Genomic DNA, 22152 nt, shown 5'->3' with positions numbered 1-22152 from the left:
GATCTACTACCGTGGCTGTGTAACCAGTCGATCTACCGCCGTGAGTATGTAACATACTAATCTACTATCTGTGCACCAGCAGATATTAGCCGTGGTGGTGTAATCCTTCGATCTGCTGCCAAGTAGATTCTCTACATACGAGTTTACCCCCTCTCCACCTCAGCATTGCTAACACGAAGAATCAACAATGGTCTTTGGTAGTCTGGCGCTTATAATATTAGTGCCGCTCTTATAACAGCTAGTGGCAAAACAACACAACAATATTTGATATCATCTCTACCGCCTACTCCTGCTAAGGGTTAAAATCATAATTCTGCTCTGAAAATGATTTGCCGCTTTGGTTTTCCTAAAGTTTTTTGTGCAAAGCATTACATGTGATTCAATATTTGAGAGCAAAAAACATTGCCCCTGCATGAACGGGATAGAGAATTGAAGCACAACTTAGAGGAAAGAATGCAAACAAAATAATACATACCACAGTTGATATTACCTGTTGTCAGGCATCCCAGAAGGTTTGGATGATGCAAACGATATGCATCAGCGTTCAATTCAAACAGCCAAGAGCAACAGAAATAACTCGTCTGGAACTGAAGGGAGTATAATAGTTACATCGATATGGCTACAAGAAGATGAGTGTAATAATGAAGTAAACGCGCATGTCTCCCCACAAAAACCCAAACTTTTTGTTCTTGGCATTTAGTAAACCTAAACAAGATATTCTTTGGATATAACTCAAAGTGAGGATAATGACAGCATTTATCAATACATCTTCATACATATGTACACATGATATATGGCAGGATGTCTTCAATAGTAATTCCCTAACATCAAGGAATGATGTGTGATTCATGTTACAGATTGATATCCTCATCATCTGTGTTAATTTGAAAGAGTGAGTGGGTGAATTTAGTTTTAGATTTCAGCCAATCCAGTGATCTCAGCAATTCGGATACGATCTTCCCGTGTAATTCCTAAAAGTACTGACATTCTCAGCTTGATTTGACTACAATCGAGTTATCAATATAATGAGCATCATTCAATTGCTTTACCGTCACAAAGAAAACTTGCAAAGCAAAATACAGGTGCTGGTATGTGAGTGAGTTTAGTTTTACGTCGCATACAGCCATATTTCAGCCATATGGCGGCGTTGCGTAAAGAATCGAGTCTGGACCAGACAATCCAGTGATCAGCAGCATAAGCATCGATCTCCACAAATGAGAACCGATAACATGTGTCAACTAAGTCCGTGAGCCTTACCACCCGATCCCGTTAGTCGCCTCTTACGACAAGGTTGCAGAGGCCAGATCTTATCTGGATCTTCACAAGCAAGTTTGGAAGAATACGGATGAGAAATGACCTTCTCAGTTTGGGAACTGTTTCTTTGAAAGAGGTAGAAGCTCTGATTTTCACGAACTGTTTTAAAGTGAGCATTTTCGTCTGCATGGCATTCTTGGTTGGCATCAGCTGTGTTCTCACCGGAGGTTTTGTACTTAATAACAAGAGGAATAAGATTGGATTCTGCAAGTAAGAAAGAACAATATAACTTTGAATTTCTTTATAGCAGCATTCGTGATCAGCTGGAATATGAGATTGATATGTTTTGTAAAAGAGAGAGCGAGAAAAGTAAAACAGTTATATTTTCTTAAACGAACTTGCCACTGAAAACAAGAGACCTTCTTTAAATCTTCATAAACTATTCACATGTATACGGCTTCCTGACTGACGCTATCGCTAGTATTTTTTATTCATGTGCCAATACATGCTCACTAAGAATACACACCTTCGATGTACGATACTAGTGGTCAATTTGTCCACGCGTCCATTAGTCTGTTAGACCAATGTATGCGTTCTCATATCTGACGGAATCAAAACCCAATGTAGTTCCCACAGGGAGAACACTGGTATTACCATATCACCTATTCCTAAACAACTGTCTCTATTCCAGCTACATATTGTATTGAGTTTTCATTCTGTAATTGATACTATTGAATAAATAGTTCGGAGGTCATGTGTGATACAATGCTATTCACCCTGTATCAACAAGAGGCGAAGCGTTATCATTACACATGACAGAGTACACGCAGTGCAAGTGTGTGAACAATGTTTAACTATTGACCATATCTAACATTATTAAATAACGTAGCTGGGGATATTTCACACAAAAGAGTAACGTGGTATCGAGAGACATTACATATGAACGTAATACCTTCAAACAAAATCTCCCATGTCTATATTCTGCTTTCCCTCAGACACAACCACACATCGGCATAAATTCTCCCTCGCGCGCTCTCCCAATCTCTCTCTCTCTGTCACGCAGACACAGAGACACACACACATACACACACTCACAAGCTGTATTTGAGACGGAAATATCAGTGCGTATCTGTGTGTTTTTGTGTATTTTGTGTGTATTTGTGTGTTTTCTAGTTCAACATTTTGTGGTTTACCGACATATTTTCTGCTTAATGCATAACAAACGCTCCAGTGAAAACCACAGTGCCAGAACTGTCGTTTAACACATCGGAAGCCTCCGGTAACTGCACGAGTGTCAGATAATTGTATACTTGACGCTGGAAATCTGCTGTACATCCGGCAAATAATATTCATCTGCTCATTTGTACATAAACAACAAGTAATACGCCCCTGGCAAGTGTTCTGAAAGATCACTTAAACGATCACATTAACAGTGTTTGTGGGATAAACCCTAGGGACACACTTGTCCCCAACTGTCGGTGTCCGGCGTATTCTCACGTCTTTGTAACAGTGTATCAGTGAGACACTTCAGGCATCTTCCTTAGCCGTGAGTCCCAAGGTCCTGTATGTGTCTATATGTCTGTGTGCACCTATTTTGTAGGAATCGTTTTCTGGTAATATTGATGGTGCAACTACATTTCTCAGGTGCTGAAGAATCCATGTTCACAATGGTTACCCAATGGTTACTCCTAGTTTTGTTTTACATCGCCAGTGAAAGTTTAAAGTAATCATATTGTTTTAAACTGAGCGTTTTCGGCAAATGTTAAATATAAGACAAAATAGGATTTTAACTTATGTAAGTTTCCTCAATCGTTAGTGTATCGTTGTGTAATGCAAGTTTTATCTAAAGAAAGTAGGTAAATGACAAAGGTAGATTGGACTGTCTTTGTAGTTCTTCTGTCGTACTGAAAATGAAGCATGAAACAAATAAGACAGTTTTACAGGTTTCTTTTATTTCTAGTTCAAGTGGGTAAATCAATAGAAAGCAATTAACCAAGAGACTTTTACTAGTACTGGACAAAAGGTCATCGATATATCTGAAGCAATAGCTGTAGGCAGATGGTTTTGATGTCTTAATGTTCTGTTCCAATAAGCCTTCCTCAGTAAACCTAACCTGACATTCCCTTCAGTTATCTATCCTATGAATTAGGAGGTGGCATTGTATCAGTATATACATCACATTACAAATACGCAACGGGTTAAAGATTGAAGTATTTCATTAAGTTTCAAAATGGTGGTGTATGAAGTTCCTGACGTGTTTGACAAAGTTAAACTTCTTTTCTGAAGATTACATATTCACAGTGAAGATACGTGGTTTTGACAGCCTCTTCCTGTTACCAAGCTGATACTATCCGTGCATTCCAAGACCTTTAATCGACAGTTGTTGTCATGTTTACAAAATATGAATTTTATTTGAAACCTTTATTGAACCTACTAATTTCTGCACACTTTCTGGATAATGATATTTAGATATCATCTGAGCCTGATGCATTCAGGAATCTCAAAGATAAAAATGTCTGTAGGATATCGCTGGCTACTTAGATGTCCATTTTCAATGGGCAAATCTGTTCAGTTGCCATCGTTTTACAACCCCAATGACAGCCCAGACCTATACGAATCATGATCCATAAGTGTTGCTCTGGCACCCTGCTCAGGGCTACGTCGCTATCTATGTTTCGTCCCATCTGTGAATCTGACGGAAAACCTTCATTTGTCTGGGAAGGGGGTGTAAGGATAGAGATGAACAACCTGTCCCAGTGAACTCCAGTCAGCCCTGCCAGTGGGGTTGGGTTGGTGTGTGGTGAGGTGTGGTGTGGTGTGGTGTGGTGGGGTGTGGTGTGGGTTGTGATGGTAAGACCTTACACAGGATGCCATGCTTTCAGACAAAGGGAGTCGGTCTTAAATGTGTATGTTGAAATCCACGTTTCTTCCGTGACACGTAAATCTCCTATAATTTCAGTTGATCAGTGTAACTGATGTAATGTGACGATATTGTCAGGCTGTTGTTAGGTTTGTACCAGTCGTAACACAGCATCACCCGTTTGACGGTATTTGTCAAACAGTCCATAATTTGCACTATTTGACTTACCCAATATACTGTTAACTTGAGGCAATGACGATATAGCAAATTGTCAGATCCCCAGTCCGTGTGGAGATTCATCACATACTGTTCATGCATGGCGCGTGATTTGATCAGATTCAGATGTTGATCCGATGCAATACCATAGCACTGTAAATATCGGGGATGGCTACATTGTAATATCCAGACCATTTTGATCTGTAACATTTATGGATCAATGTGTCCGTATGAATAATTATCCTTATTGAAATAATAAGCAAGTGATTTGTTTCACATGTTCTTCTCTTCTCTTGAATTACCAAATGCTTAACGCCCATTAACAAGGCTGAGATTTTGCATTGACCATTACAGGTGCCAGGAGGCTTAAATGAAATGTCTATTTATCTGCCTGAAGTAGAAACGTTTGATTAAGGATCTTTGTCTTGATCGGCCAGCCTATGACTAGACTCTGGCCGTTGTATACAAAATTTCAGTTAGACTTAACGTCCCAAATTAATTATTCCCTCATGACACGTACACACGATGGGATCTGACTGATACTCGTACTCACTGAGGACGGTAGGTCTTGGGATGCTGTACGTGGATGTCTGTTTGTTCCTTTACAAGAATTTGTAACGAATCGTACGGTAGTTCATTCCGTAAAACACTGTTCAAGACAACTGCAATTAATACGAAGTCAGCAGGGTATATTGTGTAAACACGGTAGTAAACATCTAAACCATTAACTAACAAAATGCCACAAATAACCCAGCAGTAGCAAACACTGAAGTGGATCGGGTTAAGTGAAGTCAAAGGCCTAAAAAGTACACATGGCAATATGGCTGGCAGTTCATTAACCCACCATCCGCCATGTAATCCGGATCAAAGACCCTTTTGCGTGTCGAGGACGAACCTGACTCGCCATCTCAATGAACACGCAAGTGATGTATACCTTTATCACATCCAGATTGCTTTGACTTCCTAAAATGAGAAGAGATTTATTTCAGATATTTCAGCTGATGATGTAAACAATGGAAAACAACACATTTCATACTTTTTTGTAGGCCTTCAAGGTCACTTATGGGCGACACGTGAGTAGGGTTGCCAGGGATTTTGGTGAAAATGCTTGCTTACTGTCGAGAAAATGACATGTAGATGTTGCAATAGGTTTTGCAATAGGTTTTCCAACCGGCGGAATGCCACAGCCGATCGAATCCAGCCCAACGCTGGCGCTGTCAACGTGGCTGGAATTAATAAACGAATTTAAAAGGTGAGTTTTGGCTGTATTTGGTGACACATTATTTTGGCGTGAAATTGCGGAGGTAGCTGTTTTCGATGATTCGTGGTGTATAACTTTTGAAATAATGACCCGATTGTGACCACTGATAGCTCATTGTGTAGGGAAATCATCTGGCTTTCGATCCGGTAGCCTCGACGAGGCCCTAAAAATATTTTACGCGGTGACGTGTAACTTTGATCGAGGAGAGGGTGGTTTCTTCGTTACACGCCTTTCCTTTTATATAGTGCTAGGGTAGGGTCCATACACCTATATGTCCATACAAACCCCTGTGGTCATCACCATTATACACTGTTTTAAAATGAGAACTGTCTTTCAAATTCTTCTTGTTTCGTAGCACTTTTTTTCTTGTTTCAAAAGTAAACAGCAAGCTCTTGCTTGCTGCACGTGGAACATGTACACCTGTCAATTTGAGGTCACCGCGTATTACAGTGTTGACAGACTGACGAATGAACTTTGGATCATGATTTTCACGTTTACCTGTTGGTAAGTTTTTCAGGACAAATGTAGTTCCATTTAAATTGACCCTAGATTATTCATTCTGAATGCTTACTTATCATTATCTCACATTTAATTAACAAGTTAGCGCCGACCTCCTTAAATTGTGTACTGTCATCTTTTTGCTGCTTTTATGATAATTTGTGGTAACCAGTTCTGTTTTGAATAGTTGGGATATTATATTCACGTATATATCAAGGATTAGATTTAATGATTTCTCCCGTAGATAGTTTTGATAATGAATGCTCCCTTGCTTGGCGCCATATTGTTCCTTGACGTAAACGCTATGTTTGATGCACCAGAGGGCGACAGTCATAATTCGTCAGAGATACAGATGTTTATTGCTGGGGGACACACTCTTCAGGTATTTGTTCTGCTGTAGAATCTGAATATGAAGTTTATTATTGCTGTCAGGGTGTCGAGTTTTCATTACTTTGCATTGAAATGCGATGTAAAGGCCAAAATATTGATTTCATTTATTTCACTTTAAATAGCTCAACTGATTTACTAAGTAAAGCATTTAGTTAATATTTCCATAATTCCACTCTTTGAAATGCACCATTATACTGTCATATTATTTAGTAGTAAGGGTTAGAAGTTTATTTTCATTTCATATTCTTGAATGCTGCATTTCGTTTTTGATATGGTGATCCTTTTATGTCAACCTAAATGGGAAGGGAGATAATTTGATATAGGGTTGGCAGAATTACCGTGTGGTTTGTGGCAAGCACATGTGGACCCAGACATAACACATGTGAAGCCTACAGTAATGGTAAGCCACATATTATTCATTTATTAGACATGTTCAATGGTGAAATGTGTTTGTAAAGGTATCATCTTAACTTGTACAAAACAAAATAATAATAATATTTTCATAATTTAGGTTTTATTGCTCTTTTGGACTTGACTTACTGAAATTTCAAATTTGTTCACAAGTGTTCTTTTGGCGTAAAGTTGGTGTTACAGATGTTTGACATATTAAGCTTGCTAATTATGCAATATAATGAGTTACTGGTTTTGAAGACTTTATTTATGAAAGGGTTCAACTTTGTGCTATAATCTACATTGTCATAAGTATATGATGTGATGTCAAGATGTTATTGCTCTGTGACTTTAGGGAAGGAAAATAATAACCATATACTTAATTATACTCTTTTGTTTTGTTACAGTCAATCTAATGTTGAAACTTAGACTCAAGAATAAAGGAAGAACAGGATTATTTTTTTGTTATCAACAAGCGAGTGCACTGAGTTTTAGAAGAGCCCATTATTTTGACTACAGGAATTGTTAGAGATTTACATTTTATATATATTTGATTGTCATGTTTGTCTATTGAGAATATTAGCAAAAGATTATAATTTGTAGGCTGACTCTGTGTGCTGGCGATTAGGTGCCCAACTCTGAGGGTGCGGGTTCGAATGCCGGATGGGACTAAACCAAAAAAGTACTAGAATTTGTACTTTACTAAGAAAGTGAAATCCCAAATATGACATATGTTGCATTTGACCACTTTCTAAATGGCATCGTGTAATCATAATTGTCAACTTTGGACTCAGTCCTCCGGTTTGATTTTTATTGAGTGTGAATTAAAATATGTGCTTCAGTGCGACATTTCTTTTGTGTTTCAGTATATATTCTCTATAAGAAAATTGCATTCCCAATCTCGAGTCTAAAACAACATAAAATGTAGCAATAAAACACTTTCTATGATCATAAACAATGTCTAGTCAAAACTGAATAGTCCGTTGTACGAATCCAACCCTAATAAACGAGCTGGCAATAAATAATTCTTCAAGTAAAAGTTTCATAATCACATTGCAGTGAAGCTAGCATTTCACCACAGTGGGCAGTCTGCAATTGAATATAAACCAATAAACCCAGGCTTGATGTACGATGCAGTCAATGGCCTTCGGTTCAGGTTTCGTTCTGTTTGAAGAACTTTGTGCTCAGTCATTGTTTTTTAATCTGGCCAACGTCAAATAGTTAGAACAGCGTTAACGCAGACAGATTCTTCGACACTGACTAGGAATCCATTGCTGTGTGACAAATGAGGGATGAGGAAACTCTCTCTGAAAGATGTGTTATGCATTGAGCCTGAAGACACAGTAAGGGCCACCGGTGTGCTATATTAAGACAAGATTTGGACAGAATGATCTGGAAATGGCCGTAAGGACCTTTAACAAAATTGTCTGCCACAGTGTAGAATTTTCTATCGTGTTCATGTTGGGGGTATAAGGGGAGATAGCCATTGCCTCTCATCTCACATAGCATCTTGAGCCCGAACATTTTATGACGAACACTTAGTGTAATCACCACTACCCTGGTATACACTTGCCTCGACCTAATTTCAGAAGTAGGATAACTGTTATTGAGACTAGATATTCCCATCAATGACGTCAAAGCCATAATCAATGTCGACAACCCAGCTCCTAGTCATAACGAAACAAAGCTCCATCAGAAACATTGTCGTTCATGCTTTCATGATGCCACGTATTCACTTACAGGTGAACATATCCTCCTCTGACTCTCACTCGAAAATCCTAGTCAAGTGTTCACAGGGATGGGCTCTAGATGTTATTCACGACATAAAGAATATTCAAGAGATAAACCTGAAAAATTGTTATGCCGTCTGCTTTGAAAAGGTCAGAAGGTATCGATCGCCATGACTACAAAAGGGGTTATGATATACCGTGTATGTGTGGCCGACTGGGTAAACAAGAATGGTCCCGCCTGAAATTGCTTAATCATCTTTTCCACTCCGTAAACCTTGATACTAATATTTCCGGTTCATTTCTAATGAGAGGTCAACTAGTTCGTCAGTGATGTGATGCTCTTTGATATTCACTTTTACAAAGAAATACCGTTTATTACGATTTACACAAGCTGATTGCTATATTTTTAACGAGAGAAATTTTCAAAGAAGTGCTGTTTTATGTTGGGGATAAAGCCTATCTATATGATCCAGAAACCTTGTTGAAATCCTCACTTAGAAGTGGCTTTGTATGAGTCATAAGTCGTGTTTGTTAATTTACAAGAATTATTCACTGATTTGGACGAATGTGAATATTTGTTACTTCAAAGCAAAACGCAAGGTGTTGCCTCGTTACCACTATCCGCTATACATTACATACTTTAAATATCTTTAAAAACCATATAAGGGCATATCTTGTATAAAGCACTGACATGGACTCACGTTCATAAAGCAGGGTGGTGTGACATATTGTATTTCGGTAAATCAGTGCTGAGTTCATCCTGGAATTATTTTGGATTTGAGAGTGATAACCCTGAGCACGTGGGTTTCAACAATGTTCAATAGTGATTACGCTGGTGTGACCTTTCCCGTTGATCTGACGTTCTCGGACTTGGTCGGATAACAAGTTAAGTTGCGCCAATTCCGAATAATTAACTCGCATGGAATCGTCCCTGGGAAGGAAAGGCATTCAGCAGAAGCGTGAGTCCAATTTCTGAGGTTGTATTAATGGAACTTACAATGGAAGTTAATCACGGTGCCAGCTAGATAGTATGTTACGTCCAGGTCTCAAGTCCCGTAGTACTAATTCCATGTAGCAAGCTTTGTTGTATATGGTTGTATGATTAAACGTGACCACTCTCACGGATACATGATAATATACCAACATGGCTGAACTATCGTTGAGTGCTGCGTTAAACGAAAACAATCCTATTGCACATAAAAATGTTACCCAGAATGGCACCCGTCATCAACTAATCACTCCCTCCTCGATTCCGCGGCAATTGTTTTCAGAATTCCACGGCAAATTTAAGCAAATTCTGCGCTCCATTTTTCAATATTCTGCAAAACATGCGGTTACAACATTTAGAAAAAACAACAAAAAACATTATACAGACCTTCATGGTTTAATTCTCAAACTGAAACACAGACATAAAGTTAAGTCGACAGTACACATCACATCTTCACGAGCATGTAATTGCAGTGTCAAATGCATTTAATATGGGTAAAAAGATGTCTAAAACTTGCTTTATTAATAAAGTATCTTTTATCATGATTATTTTGAAAATGTTATCACAATAAATATGTCAGTCCTCTTTATGTGTAACCAATCCTACTTTTGACATTAACTCTACTTTTCGCTTCGGCTGAGTCAGTTTTCACACAGTTTTTAAAATAAGCAAATTCCGAGGCACAAAAGTGGCAAATTCTGCACGGATTCTGCACGAAAATGCGTTTCCGCGGACCAGACGTTTTTCTGCGTGGCAATGTAAATTCCGAGATTTTTTCTGCAACCGCGGAATCTGGGAATCCAGGAGGGACTGACTGATTCGATTCATAAATCCTCAAGAGAGGAAATATCAGATTATCACAAATTTGTTTAACGTGAAGTAACACCGACGCCAAACATCAGAGCCTAAACGAAGCATTTACAGAGCTGAAAATTTGTTTTATAGTAAAAAGCTACATAAAATACGGTTCTACTGTTTACCAGTAAAGGTCTGATACAGAAACATATTATGATATCAGATAGCAACTGTGACTACAACAGTAATCGTGACACTGGAAATATGTAGATAATACAGTCACATATCGTGACATGCAGCACTGAATGTTGCACTTGCTGGAGATATAGCCAAGGTTGGGACCGGGACGTAGCCTTATTTGCTCTATACCCGAGGCAGTGATCCAAAGGGTCGCCAAATACATAAACGATGATGCCGCGTCACTTAGAACAATCTAACGGTAAGTACCTCGCGATTGGGGATTTGGTGTTCATGGATTTCATAATGAACGCTTTAGGGTGATTGTGATAACAGCTTATATTACGTGAACATTCGATGTATTTATGGCCGGGATACCCGTGGGGTAATATACACTGAGCTTGTCACAAATACCTCTAGTACTAGAACTATTTGATAATGGCCGGTGAGCATATGTTTATGCAAAATTCGGAAATTAATCATTTAGTACATATTTGTTTTCGGGAAACAGATTTTAACCTTTTTTCATTGTTTATGCAATGGTCAGAATCCTGAGATTGATCACTTCTTTGTTACCAGGAAACATTTTCATTTCGTTTGAATAGCCTGCATAATTAGGCGGACGGCATATGCGTGTCTGTCATGATGAGTAACTAGCAACTATACACCATAGAACAAACAGACGCATGCACGCTCTTTGATGGCCATTCTGGAAGAGCTTGAATTGATGTCACGTTATAGCCCTGTCCAAACGACGTCAAGCACATCCAAGATTAAGACGTTCTCTCATGGGTAACAACACATCCAGCATGAAAGGTGGTTTGCATTGTACTGTTGCTGCTGATCAGTGCAATGTAGCTATAGTGGAATGCCAGTATTAATGGGTCTGCTTTCGTGCTACAACCTTTCGTAAGTCTCATCTTTCAGTTAAGTCCCCCATTGCTAATGACAATAGACAAGTGAAGAGTTTTTAGGTTTCTTTTTCCGACTTTCTAGGCATGCTTAAATTGAACAGTAACTAACTCCTATCCCTTATCAAAGTACCTGAGCTAGTTTAGAGCCAGCAGGTATTGATGCTATAGGGTGACGTCAGATACGTTAAACGCCTATCATGTAATGATGCACCTTGCATGTCGTCCTCAATCAAAGTTAATTCAAGCTCAGTATTGCTCGTTACATTGTTATACTGAGGCAAATAACGCTTGCACGCCGACTTTCAAATCAAATGCCTTAGTCAAAAATCAAAAGTGTTAGTAGAGTATACTATTTGGTGCTAGTGATTTGAGTGCAGTAGTACTGTGGATGATTATTAAGATAGGCAGGACATTCTAGCACAAAATGATAATCGTTTGCGATAGCATGTAGGTCACACATTAAACACATTCTTTCTTCAAGAGGCTTTCGTTTCCACCATCACCAGTTATTCTTACTGAGAGTTTGGATGAGTTTCATAGAAACAGCAGGCGTCTCGTAGTGGCAGACAGGTAACAGTCTGTATTATATTTAATAGTGATTTACATCCTTGATATACGCATCATGTGTCAGTTCCTCCTTACAATGAACTCGCTCAAGATAGAAAAGTCGACTATATTAAATGAACTGCATGACTTCCGTGCTGGTGTGATAAATTATGTTTCTCGTGAACGTGTGAGTGGCATTAATATGATCGAATGGGTTATTGGCTGCATCATCCTGTCAGAGCTTAACTTAAAAGAATTCTCCTCGGGTTTCCTCATTAAAGCATACCAACATGGTAGAGGTCACTATTAATGAGAGGGCGCCTGCTGCTGACGTCTATCCATGTTTATAGATGATGAAAAGAATAAGAACGGATGCTTCACTGTATACCCCTATGTAGCGGATGGTGTTGATTTGGCAAGTTCCTTAATTGGCCAGTATATTTAATTTAGAACCTCGCCTTCCGTATGGTTTCGTTACGTGCGTGCGCATCGCGATACGTGGATATAGTTACAGGTCGTGATTATGCCTACCTGACACCTATGTAAGAAGGAAGGCCTATTAATTATCTGGTACGCGAATAGCTCTTTGTCGCACAAGTGACATCGTATAATGTGACAAATTCGTTCAAACACAACCGTGATTAACTTTATTCATGTTCATATTATACTACCTGTAGGTTTCATAAGGAACAATCGAGCGGGCACGTGTATGTGGAAATTGGGAACGTCTTGTGAGAAAAAGCACGCGACCGTGTACATGATGTAGTCTACATGCAATAAAACAGATAGCAAATGCTATGATCTGGGGAAATGTGCAGAAAATATAAATGAACCTAGGGCCTTTCAACGTTTATCTCTAATTGGAAAGATAATGCAGTCAGCTCTCAGACAGCATTCATCAGTGTCAGAGAACAGTCACCTTTAGGTAACCTGCCTTACATCGGAGTGCAATATTATCTACATTTCATAGATGGCTTCAGAAATGTATGAAAAACATCAGTCTGAAACAAACAGCATATGAAACACCTAATGGGCCTATATATCACGGGCCTGCAATCAGAGCCGATATACGCTGTATCGGGGAATCAGCTGGTATATGCCTAGTAGAGTGTTTGTGTGAGCACTTGTTGCTTGCGACGAATGGTCACACCAACATGCAGCCAAGATGTTTGAGAGCAGTGGCTCAGATAGATGGTGATGTTAATGTCATACAGGTGAAACCTTTGTCTCTAGATTAATGTTGGTATGTGGCATATTATGTTGGTTAAAGTCACTAATGTGTTAGTCGCAGACTCGTTCTTTGGAACTTGAAGTCGTTAGTGTTTTGGCAAACTGTGCACATTGTATGTAATTATCCCTGCTTTGAAGAATTTCTATATTTTTGCCGTAATTCATCATATCAGTATGCACGTTCCTCCCTGTTGACATCTACGTTCGTTCCTGGCGACATGGACAAATAGTCCAATTTGCAATGTCTTCAAATGACTGTCTATAAAAAAGTATACTTTTTATGTATAGTATGTTCAAGTGTTTGGAAATTGTGTTTTTCTTCACAATTTTCTTGCAGAGGAGAACCGATGTGGGCCATGGGCCGATCTTTGCATGGTTTTAAGGTTGTTCTATTTTTGTACGTCTGATTCCATTGATCAGTCCTGAGGGACGTCCTGCTTTCCTCTGTTCTGATGGAGGTAATATACCTCGCCTTGGGGACCTCCGTGTACATCTGTGTTCAGCCTATTTATAGATCGCTCTATTGGTTGATCCAAGACCACCGCCAGGTACATGATGTGTCATCATACTGTAAAAGCCTCAGACAAGAACATTTTCGAGCTGGTTTCAGGGCGTATACAATACCGACCGATTACTTTCGTATTCCAAATAACATCCACGAAATGGCATTCGTGGTCAAAGTGGACCATGTGCGACTGGCCATATCTAGGTTCTCCAGAATTGACTGGTGACAATGGTTCTCCTACATTTAATACGTTTCAGCGGTGGATGGATTTTACTGTCTTCTATAATTTTGGAGCATTTTCTTTATGATCGTTATTCATTTAGGGTCTCGTTTTACGTTTTAATGTGTGGAGATGTGATTATCCATGACCGAAATAAGGCCAGTGCACATTATAGATTCATCGACATTTTTTGCAGTTGAATCATTTACAGGACTCTTTCCTCACTATGCATGTCGATAGTTTTATTGACCTTGGTACACACAGGTTTTTAGTCTCAAAGTCCTTGAACCAAATATTTTTTGCCTAATACCAATCCTTGTCTGCAGTGCTGAAGCCGTAAATGAAGCAAGTCCAGATTTTCTCAATCCCTGGTCTCCCTGGATCTTCTATTCAATTAAAATGGTTTTGTTTGTCACTATCAAAATTATATATATTCAGAGACTAAGGCATAGTGTAAGAGGTTGTTTCCATCTGTGCTGGAAGCGGAAGGATAAGATACTACAGCGTGGTGGGTATTATCGATTTACGTCCTTCTTGATTGGCCCAAACAAATCGGGGGCTGTACGGCATCCAAGTGTCGAAAGCTTTCGCTTGTCACGCCGAAAACCCGTGTTTGATTCCCCACATACATACAATGTATGAAGCTCATTTCTGGTGTCCCCCGCCCCAACACACACACACACACACACACACACACACACACACACACACACACACACACACATGGCTATATTGCTAACATTGGCGTAAAACAAAACTAACTCACTCCTCTCCAAACGTCGCAACTATTGTGACATCACGACTGTGCATTGAAATGGGCGTAACAAGTGCCATTTGTGATGACTACAATGATATAGGTATAGGAACAAGGTCGTAACGTGAAATAAGACATATTCGAAATATCACCAGACGTCTCTGGAATGTGTTAGGCTTACAGATCCATGGAATGACTTGGCACTTTAAAGATTACGCTGAATGACAATGGCACTGAATTATCCATACTTTAATACTCCCAAATAAACATTTGCAGAAATGTTTCCATGCCATTATGGGTAACTGAGGCAGTTTACTCGAGTATAGACTGGCAACTCCAGTTCTTATTGCTTAATCAATCGCTTCACAGACGAATCGATTTTAATGTTACTTGATATTGAAATATTCGAAGAATTTCAAACCCGTACCGAGGAAAGTCATGAAACGCTTGCCGATGTACAAAATCATATAAAAGCTTTCATAGATCGCGGCAACGACAATAAAATTCTGAGATACCAAGATTAAGCACCAATTTATCCAAATGTAGAGCTCCCTTGACATATATCAAACTTTCTGGGGAAAAATTAAATACAAGCACTTTCATTTGCATGTGTTCATAGAGGTACCTTCATCTACATGTGATGCAATATCAGACAGTGCCTGTGCCATAACGACCCACGTAAGGTCTCAGAACTAGGCCTGTACATCTGATTTCTTGCATGTATTGTTTCTGAACAAATTACGTGGTGGTGTTTAAAGTATTATATATCGTTGTCCGGGCACCATGTCGTCCATGCCTGATGATACATGGAGGCACGAAAAAATGTCATCATCATTTGGTAAAATAATATCATAAAGAATACCAACGGCTGTGAAGACAAGATGCACGTAGTTTGTCAATAAATGTCGCTTAATGGGTAATACAGTTTTAGCTGTCATCAATACACCTTGTATGAAGGCAGGTGGCTAACACGTTGTTCGTACTGTAAAAGATAACGTAGTTCTGTATTTGGTACTGCCTCTGTTGATAATTTACGGAAATTTAAGTGATTTTTTAACGTAGTTACTTTTAGAGTGAGTGAGTTTATTTTTACGCTGCGCTCAGCAATATTCCAGCTACGTGGCGGCGGTCTGTAAATAATCGAGTCTGGACCTGACAATCCAGTGATCAATAGCATGAACATTGATCGCGCGATATGCCAAAATGGGAACCAATGACATGTGTCAACCAAGTCAGCCTGGCCACCCGACCCCGTTAGTCGCCTCTTACGAGAAGCGTTTTCGCCTTTTGTGGCAAGCATGGGTGCTGAAGACCTATTCTACTCCTGATCTTTATGGGTCAGTTAATTTTAGAACACAGTTGCTATTCTTAAGTTGTTTTCTTGTACATATGTTAGTTTCATATCTAATTTGTGGTTAGTTTATTATTTCAGGTTATAACTCGTAAATGAGCCAAGTTTACCAATTTACACTTATCAAAGAGGTACACAAAGTGCGCAATCCAGACTATCAGTTGTACGACTTTCATTTTTGTGGAAGTCGCCGGGGCTGAGCGGGCTAGGCGGCGAATTTTGTGTCCTGGCGATTAGGTGTCTGACTCTGAGGGTGTGGGTTCGAATCCCGGATAGGACTCAACCAAAAAAGTACTATAATTTGAACTTTACTAAGAAAGTGAAATCCCAAATACGACATGTTGCATTTGACCACTTTCTCAATGGCATCGTGTAATCAAGGAATAATATGATTTGTTTGAGTGGCAGTCTAGAAGTAGAAAATATAGAGGTAACACAACTTTATGAATGATCTACCTCTTTATTTTAACAATGGTGATGTTTCGGTGTAGGTACATATACACGACAGACAGACAGTTCAATATTTCAGTCCCTGTGCCCTATAGTACAGTCGTGTTATATTTTAACATTGCACAGTCACATTGAAGTATAAATATACATATATAAATTACCGTCTGATTTAAAAAATCCTTTTGAGGTGTATGGAAACAGATTCTGTTATATTTACAGGTTTAACAGGTTTTTCATTTGTTGTTGTAGGTTCTCTTACCGTTTTCAAGCATAAACGATGTAAGACCCTATACCCTCACCATCATTAAACTGAAAGTTGAAAATCTATAAAGTTGTCCCCAGAAGTAATAATCACTCCTATACGCACCGTTCTCACCTCACAACATGTTAGGTCTCAGTCTCTACTGTGAACCATACACCAGTGAATGCGGCTTCATGCATATTGTGTCAGTTAACCCGGGTACGAAGTGAACAACTGTACGCCTGAGTCAGTCAGTGGACTCGACCCATTTCCATCAGAGCGCCTATGAGATGCTCGTAGCATGGGAAACATCGACAGGTAATTAGAATCATTGACAGAGCAATAAACGGTGGGGAATTATGATCAATGCGTCCACAGGGTGATAAATGGATCGATGTTAGTTAAGTGTAAGCGGTGAGTGTCCGCTCTTCCGCCATGTATATATTTCTCCTTGTGCATGCGTAACTACGGTGTTAGAATCTACACCGACACGTCGTATCCACTGCAAGAGAAAAGTTGCCTACCCATAAAAGTCTTCATCCCAGATATCTACTTGTAGTCAGAAAGAAACAGACCAGCAGAGATGACCCCCCCCCCCTCCCCGTTCGCTACCAGTGACCAACAACATGTCTGTATGTCATGCACTCAACTTGTCACTTAGATGTTACACGTTGTTTTTCCCATCAAATTTCAGATGGCATTTGCTTCAGAGCATGCGCTTCGCCCAAGACTTAGTAATACCAGGCATACACGAGAAAGCCTTTGTATATCGCCTTACTACGACCGAGACACCTTCCATACAACATCGACCTGTCTGGACCAGAAAAGCCAGTTATCTGCATCAAGGACGATGACCAGTGAAACCATTCTGCGAATCAATGGTTGCCAGCTTTGACCAACAGATCCATTATCGTAGATGTTGGTGATACTCGCTCTGTAAATGCCATGATGCGGGTGCGGGTGGGGACAAACACACTGTCGTATGTCGTATTGCACAAAATGGATGATGGAACTTCCTTGTATGTCAAACCGTTGTTGTCAGATTCCTCTTTCACACATGTGAATCAGCTTAACAACGAAGGTCTTCCTGGCCACAATTCCCATAAGATCGCATTGAATTAGACCTGTCTAGCCTTTAACCAGAAGCGATATCACTGATGAAGGCAGTTCAGAACAAACGCCTCTATATCCCTCTCCATCAGTAACTATCGATTTGGGATCTGAGTTGGTTGGTCAACGATTACTCTTGGATCTTTATTGATGTATTTCCGTGTATTGTTTTGTATCTAACGTATATCTGGACCTAGATATATATTACATGCACGGTTGACGAATGCGCAAGGATATGTTCATGTTTTATGTCCTCTGCGCCCACGTTCAAGGCGAGGGAGCGTGCGGACGTGACGAAAACGATGGCGCAAACGCCGGGACGGGGATAAGCTTCCTCGAGAGTCCGACCCGGCGGCTCTCCGTACAGATGAAAACTGACGATAAAGACACGTTGTGATAGATGTTTGTCGTTGAAAATATACAGTGATTGCGAAAAAAGAAAAAGCCCTTTCACAAACCGATGTCCGAGAGGGCCTTTCCAATCATATGTGTCACGATGACCTAGTGTTACGGCTATACAGCACCGGTTAAACAAAGAGTACATTTAGTGAAGATATTACTCAGCAGTGGTCATGATGGTTCGTGATTTACACCCGTGTATGACTGCCGTGAGTTTTACACCAGATTACAGCGTACATTTTACGAATGCAGACACATCACTGACATGGTTTGTTGAATTCAATGATTCCCTTGCCTGGGAATTAAGATAATAATTCATGTACGTTACATTGTGTGTTCTGTGCATTTGTTGATAAAGCCGGCTGATTAAGTTGCAAATGTCGTTGATGTATGTGGATCACCCATTACATTGTAGGCTGAACACATCTGGATAGTACTGAAGAGGAGCTTATGGTATAAACGAAAATCAACACTTTCATGGCTGTATGCGTTATTATCCCGAATCGGACAATGGACGCTGCTTTTAGTACAAATTGCTTATTGCTGAGAGTCGCCAAAGGCATTTAAATCTGGATGTGCGCATGTCAATATTCTTTTGCTCATTATGACTACGGAAAGTGTTCTTGTCAGTTTGGATACGGAGAATGATGTACTGAGTCTATTGTACCATTCTGATAATCTGTCTCTGCAACGCCATCAAATGTGCAAACACAGCTCTAACAAGTAATGCAAGCGCAGCTATCCATCAGATACAGCAGCCCTTTTGTTGAATGATTCCCTGCTGAGATACACAAGCCTGTTCCAGTAGGCATATTTAGGATACATTATGTGTTTACATCAGAAAATAATCAGAGTGAGTGAGTGAGTTAATACTTATCGTCACACAGGCAATATTGCAGTCATATCGTGATGAGAACAAGTAATAATTATATTGTATATCATGAAAATTATAAACTAAAACCCTGTTGACGAAGAACCGTAAGACCACCAGTATATCACAGATACCCACTTAAGACTAGTAAATGAAACTAAGACAGTTTGATTATAGAGGACAACACAATATCAAAATCTGCTATAGATTGCCAACAGCTGAAGGTAGATGACCACATAAGTTACCGTGGGAACTTTTTTTACTTTTGCTACTTGCAAGGACCTCAGCCATTGGCTTTTAAGCTGACAATTAGGCATACATTAATTTCACAAAAGCCTTGAAAACTTAAATTTACATCAAATGTTTTGGAACCTAGGAAATCAGGTGAACAATAATTTTATAGTACTTTATCCCTCTTTGTGGGTACAGCTAGTAACAATTTGAGTTACTATACTAATTTAAACTTCCAGTTACAAAATAGTTATCTATTTACAAATCAGTTAACGGATCCAATTCTTTCAAAAATGCAATAACTAAATGAGATCTGGTATTGGTATGAAATATCCTTCAAAGTTCACGATCTGAAATAGTTGTCTCTTGTGATGGAATACTCAAGAGTCAAGTAAGACATGCTTAACCGTGAATTTTTCATCATAAGGGATACAAAATGGCGGAAGAAGGTAGTTAGAAGCGCGTAGGGAAAGACACGTACACATTAAACCTTGTGTTTGGATCATGTTTCATCATACTGGGGTTCTTTATTGAGTATGACCATAATCTAGACATCCAGGATGGGATATTGTTTTATAGACATTCTTTACTAGAAACACATCAAAACTCTTGTAACAGTACACCGGTGTTGCCATTTATCTTATCCATGTTGCCATGTCGAGGTAGGTGTCTGGTAATCAACACGAAATAGTTCCTTCAGATATACACTCTTTAAAAAACGTAAGGGAACTTCAGTCAATCAATGTTGATATGATACTATTGAATGTTTTTAGAGTGCATCACCGTTTTGCACTTCCTTACAAGCAAGGTTAGTGGTTGTAGTCACTTTTGAAAGGTGATTAATGTATAGCATGTATTTTGCATGTGGACGATTTTCATTTTAAAAAAAACGACTAGAAACAAACACTAACAAATTTGTGATGCAGGATGAGTGTCAAAATTAATGTTCTAAGTGATTTCTCGACCTTCGTCAAAATCAAGAACGGGGCCCATGAACATGGATTATTCTATGCGTTGTCCACCTGCATATCATGCGTTGTGGTAGGTGTGGTAATAGAGGGAAATGGTTGTACGTTCATAAGATGTCTCTCCTTGAAAGGTTTGCCAGCGTTTTCACCTCCTTTCCAAATTGAAAGTTCATGTTCCCCTACGTTTTCGAAGAGTGTATTTCAGTTCTTGGTTTTGCTATTTGTGTGCCTATGTCAGATTCACTCTGGCAAATATGGTATCAGAAAATCCAGAGCCATTGCTGGTGATTAACACTGCGTTGAAAGCAGTGATTGTTTTTCTTGCGGTGCTAAACTGAATGAGTTTAATTGGTGGTGATGGACACAGAATGGATAAAGACGATTCTAAAGGATGGGTAATTGCTTCTCGCATCCTCGCCAGACAGAAAGGAAAAGAAATCTTAACACTACAACGGTCGTGTCTAATAACATCGTTAAAACTTTGACTGCAACATTCGCCAATAAAAACATTCTATACACGATTTGTCCCCGCAAAAAACTCAGATTGCCTCCGTGCCGACTAGTGACGTCAGTCTAATGATTCACCCACTTATGGACCTCTCATGGTACTAGGTGAGACGTGTGATTGGCTATGACATGTGTGTCAATATAACGTACCGTGAAATTCAATGGTTACTTTCAGCTCTGTTCACTGTCTCATCTTCTTTCACAAGTTTAGGTTTTAAGGCAGCGTTAATTCGGCTATAAGCAAGCAGAATGAGATGTATTTTAACACATATTACACCAGTAGAGCGTTAACTCATGAGACAAGCTCAAAAACTTCATCTGTTAACACATATGGAAATCATTCAACTCCCAGGAAATTTGGGCATCCATATAACAGCTTTACAAAGCTGCAAAAATGGTGTATGCCATATGAATCCCACGAGAGTGGGTAACGTTTTTGCCTGTGTATATACTATTTTCTCCAGGTCTAGCACATAAACATCACGTTCGGATTTCATGAAAGGAACCAGTTCAAACGAGATATATCAAATTATCTGTGCATTCAACAATTATGTTTGTAAACAATAATGAAAAAGAGTTTCTTCGTGTATCGTAGATCCCATTTTTACTGATATCACTGGAGCCAAGCGACGTAATTATCACGTCAAAACAAAAACATGGACTGATGAAATACCACAAACTATAAACATGATGGAATCTTAATATCCACTGAAGAGCTGCGGTTGTGCAATACGTCAGGAATTAAGATCAAAGATGAATTTAAACGATAATGGGAGTTAAGAGCATGGTGATGGAGCACGCTATATTGGAGCTTCGATGACGAGGGCTTGTGTCAAAACTCCCCAAGTGAAAGATTATGTACTCTCTGTAATGCAAACGATATTGGAGATGAATTTAGGTTTTTGTTCATTTGCCATACTTTGGCCCAAGAAAAGAAATGATATAAACTAACAGATGTTTCTGCAGAAACCCTCCTATGCAGAAAATTAACTGCTTTCCTTCTAACAAACTAGGGGCAGCAATATTTTGCAACAAAATTGTATGGTTTTAAACAATCCCATCACAAAATAATATCCGACAACGCACGAGTGTGGCATTGTGTATTTAACTGGCTAAATGTATGTACATACAACTTATTCTTGCGTGGGTCCCGCTATTCAAAGGAAAGGTGTCGAGTCGTCGACTAGTATGAGTCGGCAATACATCTCTTTGCTGATGTTGCGCAAATGATGAAGATCTTTCAACATATGCTGTCCTGAACTGTCGATTTAAAAAAAATGCCACCTATATTTCCAG

The sequence above is a fragment of the Haliotis asinina genome, chromosome 12, assembly GCF_037392515.1.
Source record: "Haliotis asinina isolate JCU_RB_2024 chromosome 12, JCU_Hal_asi_v2, whole genome shotgun sequence".
Taxonomy (NCBI): Eukaryota; Metazoa; Mollusca; class Gastropoda; order Lepetellida; family Haliotidae; genus Haliotis; species Haliotis asinina.
Note: the sequence above shows the minus strand (reverse complement) of the source record.